This window comes from Falco peregrinus, chromosome 1 (assembly GCF_023634155.1).
Source record: "Falco peregrinus isolate bFalPer1 chromosome 1, bFalPer1.pri, whole genome shotgun sequence".
Lineage (NCBI taxonomy): Eukaryota > Metazoa > Chordata > Aves > Falconiformes > Falconidae > Falco > Falco peregrinus.
Window position 1 is genome coordinate 22,893,596 of NC_073721.1, and position 26,272 is coordinate 22,919,867.

The window sequence follows — 26,272 nt, forward strand, 5'->3', positions numbered from 1 at the left end:
AACTGCACTTTTCTGTCCTATAAGTCTGCTTGGAGGGTAACTAAGCATTCATGTTGGATGTCACTCTTGCAGATTTTGTTTCAAAGTTTGTGGACTCACTGCTGAACAAGTGACATCCCCTGGCCAGGTGGCAGCAGACTTTGTCTGGGATGGCTGCAGGGTCCACAGAGGAGTAACCTCCCTTCACAACCCCACAGCTGGCTTACAGGTTAACATGCTGTTCACTATTACCTCTAAACTTACAAGCTGAAAGCATTACATCTCGCAACTAACACTGATGAAACAAACCACATCCACCTACAATAGCAAAAGATGACCCCCAAAACCAGTTTGTTCATCTCCAATCTCCTCCTATAACACTATGAAATGTGACTAAGTCTTCCCAAATCAAATCATACTTTCCTCACGTTTGTACAGTGCTTTTATTCTCTAAGGGAGGACCTTTGCTGCCAAGGCAACAGTCACTATAGAAATCAGTAAAATAACCAGCCATTTCAGTAACTGCAATGAGCTCCTCATCAGGAGCCAAGATTTTCAGAGACAGTGGGTGTGTTTCAGCTGCAACACTGAGCATCCTTCCCAACCACCCCAGAAAAGTAGAGATAAAACCATTAGTAAAAAACAGGGTTAAGGGGATAAGAACAGTTTCAAGATAAAAGAGTGACATTTTCTTCCTTGGAAAACAAATGCTGATATGCAGACTGATAATGTGTGCACACATAAGCAGGAAAAAAATCAACTGCTGTTAAGGATGGAAGTTTTAATGCTTTAGAAACCAACCCACAAGTGAATTCCCCAACCCCACTGGTTACCATAAGTTACATGGAGACCAAATACTCTGGATAAAAGCTGGGAGCTCTTATTCTTCATTTTTACACCACGAAACAAACAGTTTGTAACAGCAAGATCTGAGTCACTGTTACAGTCACCTCCTCTACAGGCATTATATCACCACTAACAATAACACTCTGACACCTCAATAACTGGACGTCCTGTACTTGCAAAGCACCTCTGCATGCCAATTTGCAACAAAAGGGCAATTCCTGTCACAAATTATGTGCTGGGTTATCACTAATGAGTTCTCAAGCAACATACCAAATTGCTTCCCTCCCTTCAGGATAGCCATGCCTCCAAACCAGAGTCTGCCCCTTGCAAGAGGCTCCACCACTAGCAAGCAAGAGACTGTTGGCATTTTAAAACATAACAAAAAAAGCCATTTTTGTGTTGCAACTATGAATATGTGCAAATACAAAATATCTGTAAATATAAAATTGAGGCACAAGTGGGCTCACAAGTTTCAAGGAGCTCCAAGATAGGTTTCCAAGGTCAGTCCCAGATGGAAAACATCCTGTGGACACAAAGTCAGAGCAAGCAGAATTACTACTACAAAAAAAGAGGCTGGGATCAATATGCGAAGCAACGCCCACGTACCCTGAACAGCTCCTTATGCAGCTTCAGAGAGAGAAAAAAAGATGCCGGCATACTACTACATAAATCCACGAGCAGCTCATTTTTTACAAATTACTCTATAGGAAGAAGAAAAAAACACCCCACTGCATATTTCCTATCCTAAATTAACACAAAAATCAGAAATGAAAATCCACTCGCAGGCAGACATCTCAGTATAACATCTCTGAACCCAAGCCGACAGTTCAGTGGCAAGGATTTCAAAATGGAAGTACTTTATCAAATCTGAATAACCAAGCAGCCCACCTTCAGATAGGAAAACTGCTAGTGAATATCTCTGCTACAAAAATGCATCACCTATACTGTGTGTGTGTATGTGTATAGGTATATACATGCAGATGCTCTGGGCTAGGTGATAGATACCTTTTCCCTCCAAACCTGATGAAGGCTCACCCCTCTGCTTCTTCATAGCCCTACACCTCTTTACTCAACTTTCTTCCTCCCCCTGCTTCTTCCTTGGCCTTGGAAGTAGTTATGGAAACCAGCAAACACTCACGAGAAGACTTCACCTGACCAGCAATCTCATGACAGAAGCAGTTGTTAAGTAGGGGTTTTGTTTTGACACTATGGAAATCCTGCTTCGAGTGATCCGGGGTTGGAAAGGACAGGGTGGGGAGGGCAGGTCCTGCCTTTGGTTTCAGTTACAAACAACTATTTCAGACTGGAAAGTCTCCTCAAACACAAACAAGAGAGCCAGAAGCCAGGACCAGAGCCCCAGCTGGCACCTGCAGGAACAACTACGGACTTTCCGCCTACGGCGGAGACAACCCAAGCACACTTCTCATTTTGTAGTGCATACCACAATCCTGATGTCTAAATCCTAAAGTAACGTGCAATGCCTGCAGCAGAAGTGGAATGAGTATTAGCTTATTTCTGAACGGCTGTAATAGGAAACTCAGCTTCCAACTCCTTGCTGCAAATGTTTTTAGTTCTGTGCAAGGAAGACACAAATAACACCACAAAGTTAATTTGCAAAGGGGCAGAGGGAGAACAACAATCCACAGCTATATTAATCTCCTAAGAATAATACCTTTGAGAGAAAGTGGGTTTGTACTCTTTCACCCCTTCACCCACAAAGGGGTGCATGAAAATACTAATGGAGCATCACAAATCCTTATACGTGGGTAATCTGCTTTGACACCAGGATCTTTAATTCTTCAGCAGAATTCTACAGCAAGACTCAATGCATCCACCACATCAGTCACTTCTTTGCTATATACAAACAAAAATCACCATGGACACCATGACACACGCGCTGCACTCAAACTCTGCACATGTGGTTTCTGGATGGAGGCAACCCTAAGTGTTTCCAGACTCTGTGCTTGGGTGGCAGCAAGTTCTGGCCATCGTCTCTAACACAGCTAAACACACGTCTGTGTTACACCTCAGGATCTGGGTCACCCAGAGATAGGGCAGAACTGGAAATAGAGCCTTGTGTCCTCATGCAACCTCTGAGCTAACTCTGTTACTAAAGAGCACAAAATGATACTTGCCTTCCTCTTGAAACTATCCAAACCTCCTTATATTTATATGCACACACCAGAAGATTTCCAAAGGAAAACAGATGAAACACTGAAAAAAGCAGAAAAAGTGGGGGGGTTTCCCCTATAAGGCATAGAAATGGGGAAAGGATGGGGTAGAGCAGGAGGATGGAAACAAGAAAATAAAGAGAGACTAAATGTTTGCAGGAGGTTCCATATTTTAACTCTGTTAATCACATGCAGGTGCTTTAGGGGTTTGGGGTGGGTTTGTTTTTTTTTACCTACACTGAATACCTAAAAGTCATTTATTGTTATAAAGTCAGATTTGTGAGCCTCTGGGAACCTAAGTAGTAGCAAGACTTAAAAAAAAAAAAAAATAATAAAAAAAAATACCAAAACACAAAAAGATGTTTTGCCTAAGGAAACTGAGGACAGTTTTGTGACTGATGGCAATGCAGCTCTAAAATGCATGCTCCTGTGTATTCTGCCAAATCAGCCATGCAGATTAGGAAAAAGAAAGCTGGCAGAAACTGCAGTGAAAACAGAGCCTCACTCAAGGCTTAAATCAATTAATTATCATATTTTTTTAGTATTTGGGTTTTTTAGTGAGCATGTATTAGCATCCAGACCACAACAGTTGCCTCCTCCAAACAGCCTTTCCCAGAGCTACAACTGAAGCAAAAGAAAACTAACTTTACATGCTCAGAATCCAGCCTAGAATAATGTTTCCATATTTCATTTTAAGGATTTTATTTCAAATACCCTTCTTTTTAAGTCCAGCACATCAGACCCATATCAAAAACACTCCAAGCCTTGAGAGCTGAAATATAAATACCTATATGTCTTCATGCAAGACGCTGCTCTCTACATTTCAGCTGTTACTATTCATAAACCCACCCAAAAGGCACACTAACATTATTACTCTTCAATGCTATTACCCTTGTAAAGCAAAACAATTCCTGGATTTGTCCTTATTAGTTTAGTTTTATATAACACATACTGATACCTGGTCTGAAAGACAGAACACACAATTAGTCAAGATTATTTCTGGTATAAATAGTTCTAATCCAGTTTTGGAACACATATTCCTCCTCTTTCGAGCAATACCTGTGCAGAGTTGTACCATAAATCAAGCTTTTAGATCTGGAAAACAATTATCTTTACGAAGGAGAGGAAGACTCTTATTGCATAGTTGGTCTAGAACAACCAGAAACCCAGGAAAGGCTAGAGAAAGAAAGAAAGAAAGAAGGAAAAAAAGCATTTTTGATCGCCAGTGAGTTACAGGTGTACATCTGCACAACAGGAACTTGTCTTACACAAGCCAGATCTACTGAAAATTCAGATTAACTGCCCCAGCATCTTTCTTTAGCAGTTAACACTACAAGCAAGAAAACTATCTCTCAGTTCGCTTGCCAAATTTCAGTCACCTTCTCCACTCTTCGCCACCAAATACATGGATGCCAAACCTCGCTGTTTACAGTGGAGATCTGCCACTGTCGGCATTCAGCTTGATGGTAAAACCACACTTGCATTCATTCAGCAAAATCCAGTGAGGCTGGAGGGACCAATCCTCTCCCCTCCCAGTCCAGCTATCCAGCATCTCCTTCTTTGAAAGCAAGAGTGCCAAAAAGGGATGGCAATTCAGACCAGCTCTGTTCCCTGCTCTAAGGGTCCCTATTTTTTTGCCTTTTATAGATAATTTCATGATTGTTGCTTGGCGTTTCAGGACTGCTGCTGCTGCCACTGAATGTGACATTTTGATGCTGCAACAAGTTCCAAATTTCAGAGTTTGGACTTCAGAAACCCAAGATACTCCTCCCCCAGTGCTGAACAGTAGTTTTATCTCTGTATCAGACTCCAGATCTTAATGCCATACTCATACTCAGCTGCTCCCAGTCTACATCAGACATCCCATCCCCCATTACACATACACACCCACCCCCCATTATCCTGTGACACCACCAAACCCTACTTAAATCTTGCTTCTGACAACAATCTGGCACTGAACCCAAAGAACAGGTATGCACAAATGTCCACCCAAAAACATTAAGTATTCCTAACATTTTAAATTGCCAGATACCTTAAGAGCACAAAACAGCATTGAAAACATGCTTGCTTCCACACCGACAGTGATGGCAACTGTGTGTACTACCAGGTATCAGTCAAACAATTTCCAAGACGACAAGCAGAGTCACTTAAAATCATGACAGTGTGTTCAAAGTCTGCAAAATACTTTGGTTTAAACATTCTTCTCAGCTCAAGGTTATGATCAACTATGTTTACAAATAAGGAGAGCTAAGGAAACATAAGAAGCTTGTATCTTGCTATCTAACTGTTCTGGAAATCATGAATATTTCAATAACCAACTGAAAGCTCAAAAGTTCCTCCTACAGACATCCAATGACCTCTAAATCTTTTTTCTAGTGACACACTTGAGGCATAGGAGATGTACCTGTGTCATGTTGTCCTAACATTGTTATGGAGACGTCCATTAGCCACCTGGCAATTCCAGTTCTGATCCCAGGGAGTATATCAGGCAGGGTGGCTCTTGGCCATCCTTTCTTCTTCAAGTAGTGACTCCACCCTCTGGCACACCAAACATGAGAGACTGGATGACTGTGTAACAGATTCACATGCTGAACTGGTAGGTTTTGAACAGGTCAGTGATATCGGTTCAAAAGTAACCCATAATTCCAGCCAAACAAGAGCATCTCAGCTTGAGGTACTGGGTAAGTACAACTAGCTTGCATTCATGTCATGGAAATTAAGCTACATTTATAAATAGTATTTAACAAAAACAGTATTTCAGCTTGCAAACTTCCCCACCCGAGGAAAGCGAACTTCCACTGCCTACCCACAGCCTGTAAAACTGCTGCAAAGCAACTCAAAACAAGAGTGCAAAGCTCAGTCAGCAGTTCATTCATACTTCACAACCAGAAATAGTTAAAAATACTTAAATCAGATGCCTCTGGAGATGGCTGCTCACACAATACCTCTTCTGCCACAGAAGGGATGGAGGGATCAGACCCAGCCTGCTACCATCAGCACATGATTGTCCAGCTGCTAGCATGAGTGCACAGCCCCTTGCAAACTTTGCTTACTAGTCTAAACATTTTCTTTCAACTAAAACAAGGCAAGCGGAGCTGTACACTATGAACTATATGATGCGCTCCTCAAAATCTGTATTTTCTTCCATTGAACGGCACATTAGGTGGGAGGAGTTAATGACTTGTAGCACAGTGCTAGACATAATGTCATTTCTACGATCCACCCCAACATAAGCTCCATGGACTACATCACAGCATACACGTTTTATCAAGCAAGTAACAACTGTAGATGATCCATCCACATGCTACTCACAGCAAAAAAATCAAATTGCTCAGTTAATTTCATTTGGTTTAGAAACTGAAGAGTCACGTCCACCCCTGGGGGGGGGGGGGGGGGGGGAAGTGTATATGGAAATAAAAATCAGCATTCCTTCCCAGAAAATAGGCATGTGAGTTAACCATTTAATAATCAATTGAAGGATGCCTGTCACCCCAAAAGGATCACTGAGCTGCTTGCCTGAGAAAAGAGGACTGGGCTTCATAGCTCCTGCTACACACATAGGTTAACATACAATAAGGAAGACAATAAGCAGCAAGAGAACTACAGAAACCCAGTGGCACTATTCTCCAGGAACCAAAATAAATTACAAGGAAGGAGATGAGAGGGAGGGAGAGGAGGGAGGATTTAAATCTGTGGTCATGCAGATGCCATAGCTGCCTGCAAGCAGATGGGCGAAGCCCAGATTAGCAAGGTATTAATGAAAGCAAGTCAGTAATGCTGATGAAGTGCAGCTCAAAAATAGCTGAACTCTGACCTGCCTCACCGAGCAGAGCAAAGTCCTCCTCTCCCAGACACATTAGTGTCGACCATGAAGTCAAAGCTCTGCTGACTGGTGGGGAAGGATGGGAGATCACAAGAGAAGCAGAGCATGGTTGGAAAAAGCTGCTGAGGCTGCAGCTAAAAGATGAACGGCAAAGTAGATAACAAAGCAGCAGCCACTCAGGAGAGTGTAATACTCCTTTCAATCAACCTTCAACAGCAAGGTGCAAAAGGCTCACTGGGAATAAGCCCTTCCCGTACGCAAACACTCAGAAGTCACACCCTCTAGAGATGTCCAACAGGATGCAATATCCCTGATGCATACCCAAGTAAGCAAACAAAACAAGGGAGTAACAATTACACTGATGTTTCTAACGTGCAGGGGCTCATCTGAGCAGTGGAGGGGTTAGGATGTTATGATACTACAGAAACTCACCTGAAGAGGAGCCCTTGAAAGTGAGACACCAGTAAAACCCCCTTCCACCACCTCATGACAGGCTCCATGACTACCCAGCACTCCCTCAAGGCCTGGGAAATGTATATATGCCTCCTTAATACATTAGTAAACAGAATATTTTAAGAGAAAAAAAAAATAGGGCCAACCTGACATAGCTGTTGCTTTACCTACGCATCCCATGGTCAGACTTGCTCTACAGGACTATACTTGAACTGTGCTCTGACATGCATTGGTTCATGTATTATTTAGTCAGGCCAAACAGGTGAAAGGCAAACCTTAGGTAAATCCTAAGAACAACTCCAAGATCTTCCAAACTTGATAAAACATGGCATTTCAATAAAAGCTTATAAAAGAGAAATTCTGTATAGAAAGATCAGGAAAATTCACCATCAGTCCTCCAGCAATGCTAGTGCTTCTCCTCCAAGCAATACAGAGCTGTTGAAATGACTACTGATGGGGGAAAAAAAACTGCACTATTTTGGAAATTACAAAATCAACTACTGTAACGTATTCACACCAAGTTATTAAACAGTCACAGTAATTTGCATGTGGGGTTTACAGGGGTTTTTTTTTTTTGTTGTTTGGGTGCTTTTTGGGGGGGTGAGGGTGGGGCTGCATTATCAGAGATTGCACAGAACATAAATACACATGAAACTTGCTTTTAACAGCAAATATATTCTTATCTGTCCTCAGGCACTCCAAAGCTTTTTCACTGGGTCTGAAAATACCTAAATTCACAAATATTTAATGTGGGTGAGGGGCTAAAAGTACTGTGGCAAAAATACTGATGATTTCAGCAGCTCACCCTATGTGACACCACAACAGCACTGAAAAAAAAAGTGACTTACAGGTTTTATCTCACATCATTAGTGAAACAATGTAGGGACTTGACTTAATTTGATCCTGAGACTTGTGCTGGTTTGAATCAGTCTTCGGCAGCCAGATTACTAAAGCCTGACCTCACAGCAACAGCCCAGGAATAAAACAGCATCTCCCATCAAGCACAGGCAAACAGCAAATGCAATGACTGGCACATGAACCAGCCCAGTCCAGCCGCAGCACACGCATGCAATTAACACAGCCCGCCTCATCCCTGCTGAAATGCAAGACATGCCATGCACAGTACCATGTGATTTAACATTTAAGGAGAAAAACAATGAACTCAGACTAGAAAAAACAGTGGAGACAGCACAAAGATACTGCGCTCCTTTACATTATGGGGATTTCTTGCCCTCGATGGAAGGCACAACGTGATCTCCAGGATATGGGTTGTTGACAGCAGGGCTGAAAACTTTCCTCACTTTCTGAGGAGTAATGAGGAAGAATCAGTATTTAGAAAGACCCTGAGAAAAAACGGTACACCCAGCAGGGAGGGGAACATCACACACACAAAAATCAGGAAACTTCTATTTCCTTAGTTCACAAAAAGCCAGTTTTTGCCAAGTAACCAATTTCCCTACGTTCTTCATTAAATAAAATATGAAGGACAGGCAGTGACGTAAAATATAAATGCATACGCTTCCATAAGCAACAGGCCCTGTTATGGTAGATGCTGCACATATCCTGTTGTTCTCAGTGATTTATGTCCCATAATGGAGGGCACAGAATTCAGGGTCAAGTAGTAGGCAAGGAAGTTTTACATTAACAAATGCTGTATTTATATTCACCTTTGTGATCCACGCTGCCTAGAAATAGCAGAAACTGCTTTGGTTCCTGTATTATTTAGTCAGGCCAGAGGTGAAAGGCAAAAATCAAACCTCAAGACAAACATCAGATGATTTTGGTGTGGATCTCCACCAAATACAACACTTGCAATGAGATGGGCAGGACACTCACCAGTTCAGTAGTTAAGCCAGAATGGCTGAAACAATCCAAGCACTTGGACACACACCTGAGTGCAAACACAATGTCTTTACAATGTCAAGCGTTAGCAGTCAGAAGTATTGCTTTGGCAAATTCCCCTGGGAAAGAATAATAGCTACCCATGGAAGACTTGCCCCTTATCACTGCCATCTCCTTTTTCTTACTGTTTTTATTATTTCAGGCAGTTGACTGACAAATAATATTGTTACAGTGCCCATGTTGACAGTGCATGTTTCCTTTCTCATATTTGCAAAACCTGATTCAAAAGGCACAGCAGCTTCCAAATAACTGGCAGCTGGCACCTCAAAGTTCAGTCAAGAAAACTAACTGTGAATCCAGCTGAAAACGACATTTCCCCTTGAAAATCAGGTATGTGGTCTAAGATATTTTCAGACTATCTTTTTACTACTCTGTATTTACGAAGTGGACTTGAGCTGACCAAGTTCAGGACTCACACTGTGCTTAGCTGTACAAGCAACTTCTCTAGCATAGGACAGAACCTACAAAGTTCCAAGACAGTTGTGCTCAGGTCTTGAAAGGACCACACACTACTCTTTCCCACCACACAGGACTATAAAGGTTGTAAGAACCCACTGAAGATCCAGAAATAGCAGGTCTGCCCCAAACACGGGGAAAATCTGAAGCCATACATCAGCTCATGGCTGCCTCCTCCCCCGATTATTCAGAGGTTCGACAGAACTGGAAGTCATCTTCATACCCAAAGTGATTTCTGAGTATAAAATCACTTCTGCTTACCTATTTTGAGAGGAAATTACAGACAGAAGTTCCTCCCTATTTCAAAGCTCTGCATAAAGCTGGATTTATCGATGCAGACCTATGATTCATCAGTAGAGCAGGCTGTAGGAGACAAACTGTATTATGCTGGAATCTAGCAACATCGGGGGGGGGGGGGGGGGGGGGGGAGGGGAATCGGGAGCATTCATCTCAAACCGAAACCTAGACAAAAAACTGTGAGTGTTCATGCCCTCAAGCTTTTTTCTTCCTTATTTTTCTTTTCATCGCAGTAGCATCTGCCCTTTCCTCCCTCCTTTCCCCTGTGCTCTGCAGCTTGTGTCAGCCCCATGCATCAGACCCTCCCCAGCCGAGCAGCACACGCTCCAGATTAAAGGTCAACAGGCTTAGGGGAAAATGGAGAGGCTGCTAACACCAGGGCAGTGCGAAACCATCACCCAAAACAGAGCGCAGAATATTTCAGGTAACTTTGCGACAGACGGGCAGCAGCGCCGGCAGCCCAATGAGCCCTGGCAGCCTCCTCCTCCCCTTCCAAAGGATTTTAAAAGAAGGAGAATCAGTCTCAAAAAGAGAACTGTAATGCCCGAGGACTGTAAATAAATTATGGGCCTGTTCATCAATTAGCTCAGGCTGCACTGAAATGAAAGCTACAGCAGGCTCTGTAATCACTCAAAATAAACTCCTCTGACAGGATCGCTCCTGTGCTGATGGCTCAATTATGCCTGGGAAGACCGTTACAGAACATTAAACATTAACAAAAGTCTGAGGCTGCGTTACTTTTCTCCCAGATAAACCTAATTCAGTAACTGAGTGCTTTTAGCTTAAGTAACCCTGAATCATTGGATCAATTTTTTTTTGTCACCTTTCTCTCACAAGTTGCAAAAGCCAGGCCACCACATACAGGGAAAATGTTTGCAGATAGCCCTTTGCTAGACAGTTACATTTTTAATATACGGGGAAGATATTTTTATCCTTTAAAAATATACAGGGTCTGGAAGAGGGTTGTTTATGTAGATTTAGTAGCTCAGAAATCAAATCAAGGGCAAACTGTTCTCCTAGGTTATGAACCTCCCTACAAGAACTTCTTCATTTCTCTAAAATTCAGTCCCTAGCAAACAGTTGCACAACTTTTTCTGAAACTGCAAGGAGAACCATGAAGACAAACAAACTCCAACACAGCAGAAAGTTACTCTCATTTCTCATTTTGCTTTTGCAATATATTATTTGCTTTTCATTGCTTCAAGTTTAACAGGACTACAGATATGCTTGCCACCTGAAGTGTCTCTCCATTCTCTCTCTGCAACTGTACTAACACAAAATAGTTTCTTGAGGCTTGCCCAGGCCGTATCTTTGCTGTTCTAACTTAAGTACAACATGCAAACACAATTCTGAGTGCTGAACAATGCCAGGATTTCACTGCGGATTTGGGTAGGGTGTGACTAGTTTAGAACAGACAAACCAATGTCCCCAAAGAAAAGCACGTGGCTGAGATTAGAAGAGAAAATTTCAAAACACAAAAGGAGTTAGAAATAATAAAGAAGCAAGCCAGAGAGCTGGGAAGATGAAGAAACTGAAATCAAAGGCACACCAAAACTAACTAGCCAGTGGTCCTCCTTCTAAATCCTCCTCATTCTTGATGCTTAATACTCAGCAATCCCAAAGCATCAGATTCCCCAATATAAGTTGAATGTAACTGGGTACAACTTCACAATTTTTAAAAATTAATAAAGTATAACAGTGTTAGCTTTCTTACTGATGAAAAATCCGCTTGACTGCTACACTGATCTTTTTCTGTCACTGGGAGCAATGGACTTTTACACCTAGTTATGAAAAGCAGCCCAGTAACAAGGGATAAAGAATACTGAAGCATTTTGAAACTTAACTGAGTAAAACTAGCTGCTTGTCTTCAGGATTCTTGTCCAGAGGCTGAAAGAGTAACTTAAATTCATTTTTAAAAGAGAGAATTTCCAGATTCACAAATCAGGAGGTAAAATTTAACTTGACATTGAATTCCACCAAGCTCTGGATATGCTTTTATCTACAGCCCCTTGCAAAGAATCAAGCTGACTGCCTTCAAGTCATTTGCCCTGGGAAGGTGTTAACGTTACAAGTTTTTCTGAACTAAATATTATATACCTAAACGTTATTTCACTCTGTTGACCTAACTGCTATTTTCCCTCCACCATGTCCTGAGCACAGACTACTTGGCACAGCATGCTTGCTGGTTTTCAGGATCCATCTAGGATGGATATCCAGGCTATCTGAAATACCCCTGGATATTTCCTTCTTCATTTAGCACTGAAAAGGATGGTTCACTGGTTATTGATGTGTGGCTGGGGGTGCTACAACAGGAGCTCGTCTGAACCAAAGGGCAGCTAGAGAAATCACACTGTTTTCAAGACTGACAAAGAGTTAAAAAAAGAAAGCAAATAAACCCATCCCCCTAAAACCAAAGACAAAAAAAGCTTCAGGAAACAAACTTTTCAGCAAAGAAAATATGGTTTCCTTTAACTGGCTTTTGCCCTTATTTTAGGAAAGGCAGCAGAAAACATATCCAGACAAAGTTACAAGGACCAGTGATAACCACAAGGAACAGCGATAAACACTGGGTGAAGAGTTGCTGACAAAACACTGCATAATGGCCGCTTCCTAAAAGCAATGCTTAAAAAGCCTGCTGCTTACAAAGCATGCAATGTATTTCCCCTTTGCTTGGCTGTCGACTACTTTTCTCCTGATACTCCACATGCTTATTGCAAAATAAAATGCCTTGTAAGAGTGCAGTAATACAACCAAGCAAGAAAATTTACATTTAGTAGCAAAATTATGGCCCCAGTATTTTCTGTGATTTTTTCCAACTACTCAAACTATCCCCATAAACTATCAGAACATAAACGATTGAAACAGCGTCAGTCTTCTTAAGGCTTTGCTCTTGAGTAGACTAACCTGAATTAGCTCAGCCCTGCTAGAAACAGCAGCACGCATACTGTAGTTCTGATTTTAAACCTGAACTGAGCGTGCAGGAGAGCCGATGTTACCGACATGAAGCATTCGAGCCACTCATCTGAATTCAGCTCCAGTTGCTGCGCTCCTGAACTCAGGTTACCTGTGCCAACAGAGTTCAACAAGCCTTTTCTCAGGGGCAACCCCTCCCTCCTGCCTTGTGTTACCACCCTCCACTCTTGTGCTTCGGTGACTGCATGGCGGCAAAACTGCTCTTTTTCTGTTTTTCAGCTGGGCTGGGCAGTTGAACCCGCTGGTTGCACAGTCACACAAACACAAGCAAGTCCTTCCCCTTTTGGTGGCAGCAGTGAGTTGTCAGAGCAACTCGTATGTTAAAACCATACCTCAAGTTTCCTAATATGCCCTTCTATTTTTAACCATTTTCCCCACCTTCTTTGCCATGTAGACAGCTGCAGAAAGCAGCTGGAGACAACAGAGTGTTCCATCAGGCAAGTTTCCCTGGCAAAAAATCATCCACAGGCCAGTGGCAAGTGCACAAGGGGCAGCAGAGACACTCAAACATTAACCTTGAGCCCACAGCTCAAGGTAGGCAAGAGGGAACAGAGCAGTCTTATTTTTCCGTGTCCCCCGTGGCCACAACAGCTCTTACCGAACACAGATCATGGCAACCTGGTTGTCCAAAGGACTGCTGCTCTCCTGGCCTCCTGGCTCATGTAAACTGGCCAAGATCCTAATCAGCACCTCTCAACCCTAAAACCTCAAAGGCGAGAAGCTTACCTGCATCTGCACTTAGCTGCCCAGGCCGGCTCTCCCAGGACAGAGATGGAGGGACCACTCCTGTAAGGCAGCATTACCATTCAATACAGCACTTGAGAGCACTGGCTAGGATGTCCCCAGTACAGAGACCTCAGGTCTTGGGGAATGGTTTTGATTCGTGCTCTCCAGGCTTGGGTATCTCCTCCTTCAGGCACTTGGTATTAGGTGTAAGACACACAGCAAACCCTGAATTCTCTCCTCCTGTGGTAGAACAGCTTTACAAAGCTCAGCTTTAAAAAGATAACGTGCAGACGCCCTGTAAAGTTAGCCAAGCAAAAAGGGCACTTTCCTGAGCAGCAAGAGCAGTTTTGAGCTTTCACAGGCAGATAGAAACTCAGGGTTGAAGAGCGAAGGCTGTGCAAGGCACTGAGCCACGCGAAACAGCACAAAGCTGGCTTTTGGGTTTGGAGGTTTCTTTTGGAGTGAGGTCCAGGTATCTGAGCTATACCCTCAAAGGTCTTGTTAGGCCCAGGCATCTCCAGGAAGAAAACTGAGAGTGTCCTTGTAGGACGAGGCAGACCTCTGGGATAAGACAGCTGGGCTGAGAGCCTGGCACCTAAGAGGGACACAGCCTGGGTAGGCCAAGGTACAACTCCAGTGTCCATTCAGGGAGCTTATGAGTTTAGCTGGAAATTTTGAGTCATGCTCTTGGATGTGGCAACTAGAATAGCTTAAGTCCTGCTTAAGCTAAGCCCTTTTTCTTTTCCTCAAGCAACGGCTGGAAACATTGCAAATGAGGCTACTTTTGCTGTTCTCATATAACATGTTTTCATGTGCTATAAATTTTCTATACTTCCAAGTTTCTTGCACAAAGTAAGCTTACTGCAAATGCAATCAATTAAAACTTAAAGCAAATGCAGACAGGATTGTACAGATTATAAGTACCAAATGCCTCAGACAAATCCATTTCTTACATGCCTACAGAAACAAAAGGCAAAACAGACATCTGGTGTGAAATTAAGCACAGCAAGACCCACAGCAAATCTTCCCAGCTCAAACAAATTTGAATCACAGGATCCTAGGAAACAAAGCTGCTGAGGAAAACAGCCCATCACCACGAACCCATTTAAAATTAAGCTTCATTAATAAGTTACAGTATTTACAGATAGGCAAGCAGCAGAAACTGATGTGATTCAGCAATTGTCATGCTGCTGCTGTGGCAAAGGAAGAAAAAAAACCCACCATGAACATAACAGGCCCATATCCACAGGCAGCACAGGAGGCAGGTAGACCTGAGAACCTGTTCCCCACTACCACAACAGCTCTTACCAAACACAGATCATGGCAACCTGGTTGTCCAAAGCACTGCTGCTCTCCTGGCCTCCTGGCTCATGTAAACTGGCCAAGATCCTAATCAGCACCTCTCAACCCTAAAACCTCAAAGGCGAGAAGCTTACCTGCATCTGCACTTAGCTGCCCAGGCCGGCTCTCCCAGGACAGAGATGGAGGGACCACTCCTGTAAGGCAGCATTACCATTCAATACAGCACTTGAGAGCACACTGCTCTTATTGGTTTGTGGATAACTATGTGTCTTAATCACCAGCTTCTGCAAAACTCTTCTGGTCTCAAGTTACTTCCATGAAGAGTTGAACACTTATTATCTACCACCACCACCCAACTGCTTCAGATTTCAAGTTTCTGGCTCACATGAAATAAAAGCATCATCGGCCTACGGTTCCTCCAGCACAACAGCAATGCATGAGGTGATCCCACAGCCTGGCATGCTGTGTTTTTCCCCTCTGCCTTGGAGAAACTTGGAACTGCTCTCTTACGAAAACGATTTATTCTTTGCGCATGGGGAGGAGGTCTCTGCAATCCTTAATCCACTAGACTATATCACTTTATTAACCAGTACAGAAACCACAACAGCAGCAAACACTCACTCGCAAAACCAGGGTCTGCAAGTAACTTCACTTCTCACCTCCTGGAAAAAGGGAGTTCCAGGGGTGAGAAACGTCTTTAGCAGCTTTTACAAGCATTGGGAGCATACGTTAATGATTTACCTGACAGTCTGTAAGCCGGTATGATAAGGTTGTGTTTTGCTATAGTCTGCTTTCCTGCTTTCATCTGCATAACCAAATCAACTCAAAAATGAAGTGGGCACGGTAATACTTGACAGAACAGGAAGAAATTAATGCTCCTCTAAGCTTGCTTACTCCATGCTGATTTAAAAAAAATATTTTTATAGCTATGCACATACACACACACACAGACTAAAAACCAATGCCTGGAGATGCTCTCCTGTGTATATATACAAACTTATTTATTAAAATACACACACACACACAGATGAGCTACAGTGGTCAAGTAAAAAAAAATTGTTCAACTCCTCACTATAGATCCATTAGAGAGCTTCCAGATTAAAGTATTCAGTTCAAAGGAGGTTTATAATGAGAAGAAAAGGCAGCTACGCCAGAAATGCACAAATAGGAACACATACCATGGAGCTACACATCTATCTAAAACAGAGCTTATGGATAAAGTTATATTCCTCTTTCTGAAACACGTTCAGCTCACCAAGAAGATTTCCACGGTTTCCTCGTGACTCACTGTATTCCTCTACACACCCAGGGCCACCCTCTTCTACAACAGAAGCATTCACGTTTTTGGGTGGCGTGTGACACCGTGACACATGCAGAGCAGCACAGTTGCATGGTACTGACTCTTCCTATGGACAGCTGCTAAAAAATCTAAAAAGTCTAAAATACTTGCCGTTTCACATAAACACTCACTGTAACTGCCCTGGGGATATCTGGCAGCAATTAAGGAGAGGATTTAGGGTGGGGAGAGGTGCCCAAGATGGCAAAAGGGACAGCAGCTTGTCCCTGACTTCAGTTTATGCAAGCGTCACTGCCACGCCTTGTAACTCCAATCACCTGGTACCAGTGTGCTGCAAACAAAACCTCCAAACGTAGAAACCACGGAGAAACTCCACTGTGCCTTAACGTCTGGCTGCGGTGAGAGAGGAACCCGTTTGATGGAAACATGCCAGACCCAGGACACAATCTGGGGGGACAAGACTGGAGTACCTGACGGCCGGATAGCTGCTCCCCCAGTTGCTGGCAGCCTGGCTGGCTTTCATTTAGGAAAACAAGCCAAAAACAAACAAACACACACAGAAAAAAAACCAACCAACAAACACAAGACTAACCATAAGCTTGAGTGCCACCTTAAAAAAAAAAAAAATATCCCCCAAAGCTGCATTTTAGATCTTAACGTATCCAAGTCCTCTGCTTGCTCCCTAGCCCTTCACAGCAGTCGAACACGCCTTCTAACTAAAACAGGATCAGCCAGAGCCAGAGAGCTACTCACTCACGGAAATCAGGTGGCAGGTAACAGCAGCCAGCTCCTCGTCCCTGCTGCCAGGCAGACGCGGTGCTTACCGCAAGCGGGAAGGCAGAGCGGCAAGGCCCCGCAAGCCGAAGCCTTTCAGGATCCCTCCTCCCCCGCTCCGGCGGAGCGGCTGCCGGGGCCGAGGATCTCGCCGGCGTCCCCCCCGCGAGCCGAACTTCCTTCAAATTAAAAGTTGCCTTTCAACTTCCCAGCGCCGCTCCCCGCCCCGGCCCGGAGGCGGCTGGAAGGGACCGCGCGAGAGGTGAGCCGGCCACCGGCGGCCACCGACCGCCCCCGCTGCGCCCGGCCACGCCGTCTCACCCCGCCGGGTGCGTCAGCAACGGCCGAGAGGAGGCGGCGGCGGCGGCGGCCGGGCAGCGCGGCCCGGCCCGAGGGCTGCAGCTTCCTACAGCAGCCGCTGTAACGCCTCGCCGCAGCTCCGGGCGTTACCAGCCAAGTAACAGTTAACACGACATTCGGATCTGTTGACCTTGCATTAGTATTACTTTTGAGAGACTCAAGATGACACTGTGAAGCAGAAAGAGTCAGTGCTAGGAAGAAGGATTCATTTTTCCAATGTATATAAATACCAGATGTTGAGGCCCACTCTGGGGAAAAAAAACAACAAAAAACCCCACACCAACAACAAAAAACCCCACAAAACCAAAACCCACGACAAAAAAGTCTTATTTCACAACACTAAAAGCAAAACAACAAATTCCCCAACCTTTCAATGAAGTTTTTGGCTACATCCCACTGCTGCCACCAGCAGCAGAGTCCCCGGGTAGGCAGCATCGCCAGCCCCGAAGGGCACGCATCCAGCCTTTATCCCAAAAGACACACCAAGGACTGGAAACATACAGGATCAAGGAAGCTTGCAACTCCTACACACAAATACAGAGGGTGGCACAGATGAGCACGAAAGGAAGGCGTGAAGCATTCCTGGTAAGCACGAGAGGGAGTGGAGGATGTCTACTGGTCACTCGCCTCCGGACAACGGGAGGTCTGTGTAATTGAGTACAAAACCACAGTACAAAGCGGCCGGAAGCCACATGTTGCAAAGACCGATGTCATGATCAGTGCCAGCAGAGTGTGTTCCAACAGTTTATACAAGAGCAAGGACTCTACACAGTCCACTGGCTGCTGTACACAAGAGAGATACTGTCCAGGAGTGAAGTCAGAGGCGTATGAAGTCACCTGCTTCCACTCCACAGATGAAATAATGTAGGGAAAAAAGACGACACCAGCATTAACAAATAGCATCATCAGGTTTTCTGAACCCCATCCCAAAAGAGGGAGCCTGTTGCCAGTAATACCAAGGAATCTGCAGAGCCACATCGAAGAAATACAGGGTGGAAAAAGTTTTTCCAGAAGCCGCACACAGAAATCCTTCCATATTAATCTTGTCATGCATAAAAGAAGTATTTTTAAGGAGTAGCTGGTTTGGGTTTTTTAATAGATACATGCCCCTGAGCACAGCCCACCAGGCCTTTACTCCTAACACACGTAGACAGCCAGGTATCAAATGCAATGACACGTTCATGACCAGCTCCTCCACAAAGCTGAGAAGCCAAAGACCACAGGTCTGTCAGTAACCTTCAAATACTGGTGTGGAGAGGGGTGGGGAGGAGGTTTTGATGAAGGACACTGAACATCAAATTGTATGTCTTCAAGCACCAATTCAAGGAGAACACAGCAAGCACTGTGTTTTGCTGGTGAGCCCAGCCAATTCCCCTGCCTTTAATTAATTTAGAAGTCTTTTGTTTTAAATGTCAACACAAAAAAAAAAATCACTTTGCTTCAATGGTCCAACTTGTCCCTTTCTCAAACAGCTTTTCCCCTAATTTATGAATTAAAACCCACATAGGCTCATTCTTCTTTTTCTGCAGATCATCATTAACATGGGAGCTGGCAGACTCCAGCTCAAGTGAACTAGCCATTAGATTTCCTTTTTCATAGCTCTTTTAGGAAGGATTTTAACAGGTAAATTAAGTTGCACCTCCAGCAGGCCAGAGAGTCATGTCCAACTCAGCCCATTTTATTTACAATTAAAATTAAATTTCAAATAGAGTTAATATTAAATTTCAAATTTAAATTTATTTTTTAAAAATCTGGGAAGAGACAGAGAGTGTGGATGAGCCACTAGTGAGCTCCTTGTGCCTTTTTCCCAGTAGTCTTTTAGTAACTGAGCTCCTAACACTCAATAAATCCATCTGCCCAACCTCATCCTGCTTCCTAGGAGGGATTCTGGGGTAGAACTGGTATTTACTCATTATCCAAATATTTTTTAGATGCACTTCAATCGGTACCAATTCTGTAAATTCCTCCTATTGAGCACATATATGAGAAATCAAAGGAATAATTAGAAGGCACACTACAGGACATGGATTCCTTGTCATGTAGATGATGCTCCTGTCTACTTTGGGCCATTACACAACTCATGGGACAGCAGAAGTCACCTGGTGGGGATATAGGCCAACTTAATAACTCGCTTCTGACAATAAATGCATTCATATTTTACAAAAATGCTCTTCTATTACTCCAGTAGATATTATCTTTGCATTTTTTTCCCCAGTGATCCACGACTGTTTGGGTTCAGTGACCTCAAGGCACATAACAAAACCAGCCCTGTTTTCCCACAAGTGAGGTGGGGCCAGAATGGAGAAGAGACAACAATTTGACGAGTATTACAGGTAATTAGAAGTGAGCTTTGGGAACACCTTTTCAACATATTTAATCATTGTGTATTTAAATATTTCATGGGTACAGACAGATACAACTTAATACCCTATAAAGTCCTGAACAAATAAACATAATGAATTCTGCCAAAGTATGTGCAAAAGTGGTTTGGTGGTTGTTTTTTTTTTTCTCCTACATAATTCAGCCAGGGCATATTTAGCCTAAGGGCTAAAACAGAGGATACTTGAAGTGATTACATCATTTTCTTCCTATAGGACTGAACATCTGGGAGTACTGCTCTCAGTTAAGTGGCTGTTAGTCTGCTTCAACTCCACCTTCTCACATCGCGCTTCAATATGAGGATGACCGTAACAATGCCTGAAGAAGAGAGACAGACACTGAGCGTTGACCTGTTTGCTTCTTTCCTGATCAGGACATGAGTTATGTGACCCAAGAGTAGATTTCAGGTTGATTGCTAGCACGTAAAAGAAATAGCCACTACTGCGCTTCAGCACTAATGTTTCTTGGTAATTCAAGCACCATACATACATGACAAGAGAGGAAGCACCTCCTAAAAGCCTTGCTGGCGAAAGGTCTTCCTTGCCTTGACAGCTTAAATATAAAAAAAAAAAAAAAATCAGAGTAACCAGGCTATATTGAGTCACCTTTTTCCTTGCCCATTGGTAAAGAAACTGTACATCAGCAGATGAAATCCAACAGTGAAGGTGAAAAGTAAAGTCTTAGTGCAAGTGAAAAAAAAACGTACTCATTCACACCACCAAACAAACTCAACCCCAAGTCCCAAGCACTGCAACAGAGCTGAAGGAAAACAGCAGTGATGCTACCTCCAACAGAGCTGTGGGCATGGCTGAGAAACAAAAAGCATAAAGATGTAAAGGAAGCATTTTTACAGGATCCAGCAGGGAGGCACATGGCTTACTGGCTACCAAGAACCATTACCAACACAAAAGGGGGTACAAGTTCAAAGACTGATTACTGATTTCTAGGATCAACACCTACCAGAGTGGTTATGTTCATGTCGCTTCACATGTGCGATATAAATCCACACATCCACCACAAATGCCCCAAAACCTTTCAAGCACTTTTTTTTATCGTTTTACTTCAAGTAACCTGATTCTTTTTTTGTGATATATCAGTGACCAATGTGCTACAGGAGCGTTAAGTTACTCTGATCTTCATTTGCCTCAAAACACTTTAAAACACCGCATTCAACAACAGCTCAAGGACAAATTTTTAAAAGTTATTTGAAATACACTATTTGGAATATACAGCTCATTCTCTTCAGAGGAAAGCTATCTGGGGTCTTAACTACAACGTGACTACCTGCTCATTTGAAAGGAAGCATTAGCTATTGCAGTGTATGACTGTTTGCTATAAGCATCAAACCCTCTACTTCGCATTTAGTATCAGAACATGCTGAACAACCCATACCACTCTAAAATTGCTGCTTATTAGTCTTTCAGCACTTTCAACCCCCCCAAACAAGTGACCTAGTTTATAGCAAACTCATTGTGCAATCTGTAATGCAGATCTCTCCAGAGATGCTGTGAATGCAACAAACCCTGTTGCTTATTATTTATATCAAGCTTATATTTTCTTCCAGCTCCATGCTGGTTTTTTTTAACCACTTCTCTTAAGCTGAAATATCCTTGTAAAGAAAACACAAAATTGAGGACATTGTTAAGTTTTGAACAGCTGTGGCAGAGACCTTTCAGCACATCTGCTTTATGATCCAAAGATGAAGTACTTTTTATTAAACATACAAAAATGCTCATCACTAAAACAAGCCTGTTCTGGCCACCACTGCTTCACCCGGTCTTCTGAGGGTTTTCAACCAGCAAATGTGTATGTTCCTGTTTGATATAACACATGATTTTGAACAGGCCAGTACGTTTAAAAAAACAAACTGAAAAAAAACCCTGCAGTGGACAGCACCCCCAGTCTATCATCTTTCCTATTAAGAAATAACCTGAAACTTTATTCTTACATATATAATACAATAATAGTATTTATTACTTTTACATCTGATTACAGCACTAAGCCATTACAACTTATGTGCAAGGCTGTTAAGAACAGACAGTTGCTTTTGAATGTGAAAAAAATATATTTACTTTAATGGGGCTCCGAGATATACCAGAAACAACCTAAAGGTTGAGTTTAAAATCTATTAAGTATTTATTAAAATAATTTCCAGAAATGCGAGGTTGTTTAGGTGTATCAAACACAAAGGGTGGTTCCAGAGTACTGATGTACTCATCAGCTCCAGCAATTAAGTTTCCATAGAGGAATGCTGTGTCATGTAATGTGTGACTCACCAAGTAATGTCCAGAGGAAACCACACTTCTCTTTGCCTATAAAAAGGTCAACCTGCTTTTAAGCTGAATTAAGTTACCAACAAAAATCTTTCCTCCAACAAAGCAGCTAATTTCAAAACTACTTGCTTAAGCATGTGTGCCTTCAAGAACAAAGGTGTATTTAAAATCACTTGCAAAGAGGATGCTCACACAAGCTGGTAGAAAACCAGTGTATTCTGGAAACTCAGCTGAAAATAGCCCCTGCTCTTCCTTCAAAAGCTAATTAAGAAATACACTGTGGTGTTGTATTTGAACACGTGTTTGTACTTTGACCTCACATCAGTTTTGCAACCTCCTGATGCTTTGGCTGGCTGATCTTGTTCCTGGGCAGCTCCCAGTTCATTCTCCTTCTGCATGTGACCCCGTGCACAGTCATAGGACTCTACCACGTAGCAACAGCTCTGAGGGATCACACAGACACATGCACACACACACATGCATCCCTCCTGTGACTGAAACCTGTAAAAGGATGGCAGAGACACCAGTCTGATCCCCACACTCCCTGGACGTCTGCCAGGACATCGGACCTTTTGCTGCTGATGAAGTGAGCCTCCATGCCACTCGCACCGTCCAAGCCATGTAAGCAGCTTAAACCTCTGAGGTTCTCATCTAACTGGCATCATCTTTGTAAATGGACAAAATCAGTCATTTCGCTTATCATGTGTGCTTCCCTGGGCTGTAGGGTGTGTACATCCTTCTGCTGTTCTTGATTAAATGCCACAGTTGCCCTTCAGATCATCAGAGAAACCCAGATTTTCTCAGTGGTGGCTCTACCATTAGAAGCTGAGGTTGCTCTGTGAAATTGAACCCCCAGCACCTCTCCAGAGGCAAGAGTAGAGAAAAACAAGGTGGCACACTGTGTTACTGCAATTCACTTTCATACAGCAGATGTGCAATCAGATATCCAGTTCAAAGCAAGTGTTTAATATCACTGCAGTCACATTTTAACCTAGAAGAATGAAGCTTTCCATAAAATAGAAAAACAGAAACAAGACAGCCTTTACAAATGCACAGTCTCAACCAGAAGGACATTTTTCACATGGCAGGGCGTTGTTCACATGTGACTGCATCCCACATCCAGCTACAGCACTCCAGCTTGTGAAGTGCCACTCCTGTGCTCTGATCCACTTATTTTTAACTCTGAGAAGTCTCATTACCCAGGTGTGTCAAAATCTACTGGCTAAAGAAGACATCGCCTCAGAACATTAATTTTACTGTACTTGTTCCAAACCCAAAATTTCAATCCAAAGTCCTTTGGTTTACAGGCAGGCAACAGACTGTTTCCTCACTAAATGCTGTAATGGGACACAGACTGGTAACTCTTTGATGGAGAGATCTGTGTGCTAATTCCTTTGTTATTTGCCCCACATCTTGCTACAATGCTCCTGGTTTCCTATACCAGTAATTTGGCACATATCCGGTGCTCTGGCTTCTTTAAAGCTTTTGACAAATCAAGTTGGCCTTATCCAGAAACATGGCATGTAATGATGGATGCCAGCTGCTGCCATTATCCAAGGAGCAGTCAAGAATCTTTCAGGAAAATACCTTTGCTTGTTTTAAGTATGGCTGGCTGCATATAGCAAGTCACTAATTTGTTACGCATAAATGGAGCCAAAATGTTCATACTTGGGCTTGTGCAGAGCACTACTAAGCAAATGCTTCTCCTTTCAGAAAAGAAAGTTCATACTGAATGCACATTAACACACAGTACTGCCTTCTTGTAGGCCTGCCCAGCAATCCCTATGTTAAAAGTGATGTTTGAAATTGTACTAATGATGATCTTTGCACTAAGGAGGGGCAGACACATGAGAGACTTGGCTGTTTCCTCCAGTTTCCTCTGTTCCGCAGCAGCGGCACTGCACTCTTCTGCAAATACCAACTTCATGCTCTGCTGACGCTCTATCTTGCTCTTCAAAGGAGTTTCTTATTAACCCAAGAGACCTAAAAGGAGCCAAGCTTTCCAATAAAAGCAAAATTAGCATCTTAAAAAAACCACAAACAAAACCCAAAACAAAACCAAACCCCAAACCAACCCAGCCAAAACCAAAGCAAGCATTAAGATATGATCATGTTTCATGCTAGAGGTCAACAACAGGGCTCCTGGGTGTGGAGGGGGCTTTTTCCTGTTAAAAATAAACTAACCTATTCTCCACATCCTGAGTATTTTTTTGCACACACAGGAGTCACACAGAATAGAAACCAGAGAGAAATCCAACTATTAATTTTGCAATGCATTTTTGCAGCACCTCAGCAGGATGGTTATCCCAAACACAAGACCTACACCTGCTGTTCATGCAATGAGCATCTTCTCTCTCATATTCAAGTAGCAGACCCAGAGCAACGTATACCCCACTCTTAAGACTCTAAAGATGAAACACAAGCCAGTTATCAATTAATCACTGCCTCCAGCTCCCCTTTTTTTCTTATGTAACTGAAAGTAAATATTCACAGGTTAAACAGCACTGACTCTGACATACCCACCTATTCAACACCTTACTCAGTAATAAGCATTATGTGGATTAATACTGCAAATTAGGGCTTCAAACATCCACTTCATCCCAAGGGAAAGGGAACAACACAACAGAAGCAGTAAGGACTATTTGTGAGGACCACAGCGTGTTGTATTTCCAATATCCTGTGTTGGTGCAGCCAGCATTATCGCCACTTTATACATGGGTGAGCTGCACGATCCCATTATCATAACACATATCCTCTTCTTGCAACTTCCACCCTCAGCACACAGCAAGTGCCACGAGTTTATCTGGGTTCAAAGGATAACTAGATGAGTTCAGAGCAGTAAAGGAAAGCAAAAGATGCTCAGGAAGCCTGAACCATTAATCACCAGAGGTTCAAACAGCTTATTAAGGAAGTGTGTTTATATGCTCCCTTATGCTCCTCCCAAAAAAGAGGGTAAATACAGCAATGTCACCACAGGGACAGGCTGGTTTTGGTGTAACTCAAAATCTAATTGTAGTTGTATCTCTACCAATGATCTAAGTGTGATAAAAATGTTCCCAGATCCTATTTTCAGGTGCTGGCCTGTTCGACCTTGTTTTCATAACCTTGACCTCTGTGATGTGTATGAGAAACAAGAAAGGAAGAAGACCAAAGTGCTCGCTGCTTTTAGCACAGGCTTTGTGCTCCAGGCCCAGGAGGCTTGGCTGTCCCACAAGGCAAGTGTGTAACACTTCCTACGGGAAGCATCACTTGTGCCGCTGAAGCAAAGGTTATGATCACAGGACACAAAATACAGCAAAGTACAAACACAGAAAGTATTAGATTCTGTTACATCAAAATTATAAAACGCCAGTACTACCTTCTACATCCATCTGCTTATTTAAAGATGGGGCCTTTAATTAATTTATGGGTTTTCCCTCTGATTAACACATTTACAGATGGGGCAATTGTTTCCTCTAGTCCAATTTATTCCTATAGGAAGCACAACCATCAGTTCTGTATAAACATTAAAAGTGACAGCCTGGTCCTTCCACCAGGACCATTAAAAATCTGCTTCCTACCACACACATCATCCTCCCCCCCCCCCCCCCCAATTCAGCATTTACCGAAATCCCAATTCATGACATTTCTTACATGTACACTTTCCTACAGGCATGTGAATTTGTGTCTTTGACTACAATACCAAGCACTAACTTGAACAGCAACCTAAGCAACAGTGAAGCCAAGTATCAGCAGCTTTGACCACAAAAGGCATTGTGCACCTCGGGCAGAAGCTGAAGTCTGTATTTTCTGGCACGTTTTGAGTTCTACTTCAGTGCAGCATGCATTCACATCAGATGAGGCTTGATGTATACCAATTTCTAAATCTCTTCAGGATACTTTAGAAGGATGAACGCACACAGATTTGGTTTGCAAGTAAGTAGCATATTTCATTTCAACTCAATTCCTACCAATATGGTTAGTTTTAATGACCAAGGATGTGTCCACAGCCTATACATATCCTTAGCAGAGAAACTACTAGGAGTTCTCCGAATACTAAAAAACCCTAAAAGTATATTTACACCGTACATATACTATGCTATAGCACACACAGAGCAGCAATTTCTAAATCAAGCCACAGCCAAATACTCTTCCCCTGGCATTCATGAAATATGTTTTTGTTGGCATTTACCGTGTTCACACTTGCATTTCTGTTCCTGACACTAGTCACAAAACAGAAAGACTATGTACATCTTTTCAAAACCCACACAGGAGACCATCG

The 26,272-nt window shown here is 42.9% G+C and overlaps 1 protein-coding gene across 7 annotated transcripts in view; it reads right to left on the reverse strand.

Moving 5' to 3' along the window:
- SGMS1 (sphingomyelin synthase 1) overlaps positions 1-26,272 on the reverse strand; it is a 99,651-nt gene that overhangs the window by 20,599 nt on the left and 52,780 nt on the right. The window contains exon 1 of one of the 7 annotated variants that reach the window (XM_027783449.2): positions 17,050-17,352. The exons of 3 other annotated variants lie outside the window; for them this stretch is intronic. The gene's annotated coding sequence lies outside the window, so the exon portion shown is untranslated. Of the gene's footprint in view, positions 1-12,831; positions 12,983-16,978; positions 17,353-26,272 lie in introns of those variants that run through there. 3 more of the 7 variants (XM_027783448.2, XM_005235112.4, XM_055802831.1) reach the window with 3 other exon arrangements.